This window comes from Columba livia, unplaced genomic scaffold (genome assembly GCF_036013475.1).
Source record: "Columba livia isolate bColLiv1 breed racing homer unplaced genomic scaffold, bColLiv1.pat.W.v2 Scaffold_202, whole genome shotgun sequence".
Lineage (NCBI taxonomy): Eukaryota > Metazoa > Chordata > Aves > Columbiformes > Columbidae > Columba > Columba livia.
This window is the reverse complement of record NW_027043178.1, coordinates 255,438-256,951: the sequence shown is the minus strand read 5'-3', so window position 1 is coordinate 256,951 and position 1,514 is coordinate 255,438. Positions and strand designations below refer to the sequence as shown.

The following is a 1,514-nucleotide window of genomic DNA, read 5'->3' as shown; positions in this document are numbered from 1 at the left end:
GGCCCTGGAGTGAGGGAGGAGGGTCGGACTCATGGGTACAGGGTGCTGGCCCTGCTGTGAACCAGGGCTTGCTGGTGGCCAGGAGGACTGGGGCTGCTGCTGGGACACTGGTGCCAAAGCCCGGAACCCAAGCGTGTGTCCAGGGCTGGCTCTGTGGGTAGTCAGGGCTTTGCAGGCCCGTGCCGGCCACAGCTCCCAAAGCAGCTGCCTGGGCAGCAGCCCCGCATGGGGCAGCTGCAGGCTGCTCTGGGGTGCAGGGATGGGGAGACGGCCTGGCTGGAGGGTGCCTGGCTCCTTACCGCCAGTGTGGGATGTCTGAATAGCGCAGAGCTCATCTTCTCAATCCTCCCCACAGCCCTCTCCTGCACACATTCTCTCTCAGAGGTGGTGAAGGTCAAGAGCATCTGGGAAGAGAGAAGCTGCTGGTGAGCCCTGGGAGCAGCCACCGCTCCAGCAGAAGTAGCACCGCTCCACTCCTGGGCTGGACTCTGTTCTCAAGCAAAGCCTGTAGTGGGGTTCTGGCCCTCAGGCCCCTGGCAGGCTTGGAACAAACGCCCCGGGCCCGCCCTGTGGCCGGGCAGGGAGGCAGATGTCACCCTCTGCCGCCACTGTGCTGCAGAAGAGCCTGGCGGGCAGCCCCTGGTTCCCCGGGGAGGTGGGCACCCTCCCGGCAGCGCTCTCTGCACGGCACGGGGTGGGACTGTCACCTCCAGAGTGGACACCCTGTCCCCAGGGTGAGGAACAGCCCTTGTGAAGCCTACTCTTTGCACACGCCAGACCTGGAAGATATTCTGGAGCAGCTCGCTGACTCTGGAGGCTGAAGAGCCGAGCACCAATGCCTGCAGCATGTTGTCCATGGCTTCCATGGTCTGCAAGGAGACAACGAGTTTTGGCCGTGTTTCCTGCCATCTGTTTCACACACGGGGGACTGATATGAACTCTCAGTGCCAAGAGGCAACTCCTGTGTTGATTTTCTGTGTCTGGGAGAGACTCAGGGGCAAATAATCTGCTACGGGCAGAGCAGCAATTGGCACTGGATGTGGCCATGCCAACTGTCAGCAGATGAAGGCACGAGGGTGTGAAAGCAGAGCTGAGACCAACCCTGCCTTGTCTTTCTGGTTATATATCAGCATGGGGTGAACAGGGAGCAGCCAGAGGGACTGTTGGGTCCTGCAGTTCACCAAGCACTTACTTTTAAGAAGAGATAACGGCCCATATCCTGCATTTTCTCTTCTGGAGGAAGCAAGAAGACACTAGAGAAGCAGGCTTGGAGGAGGCTTGCCTCCTTGCCCTCCAGCGCCCTCTCCACTGCGCTGCAAAGAGAGAGGAGCCAGTCACACTTGGGTATTTGGAGCAGTGCCTCGAGATCTCGTGCAGGGTCCCCGGGAGGGATGGGCAGGTACCTCAGTTCGGCAATGGCAAGCATGGCATTCCACCGCACCGCCGTGCGCAGTTTGTTTCTGGGCTCCTCTTCCAGCAGCACCTGCACAGCACAGCCGGGATGGGACCTGCAG

At 60.6% G+C, this 1,514-nt stretch overlaps 1 long non-coding RNA gene across 1 annotated transcript; it reads right to left on the bottom strand.

Moving 5' to 3' along the window:
- Nucleotides 1–205: 205 nt before the first annotated feature.
- On the bottom strand, nt 206–1,305 carry LOC135577949 (uncharacterized). Its single transcript, XR_010469395.1, has 3 exons — nt 1,193–1,305; nt 780–869; nt 206–404 (listed from the first exon to the last, which is right to left on the bottom strand). It is a non-coding gene; the product is annotated as an uncharacterized LOC135577949 (long non-coding RNA).
- Nucleotides 1,306–1,514: the final 209 nt, after the last annotated feature.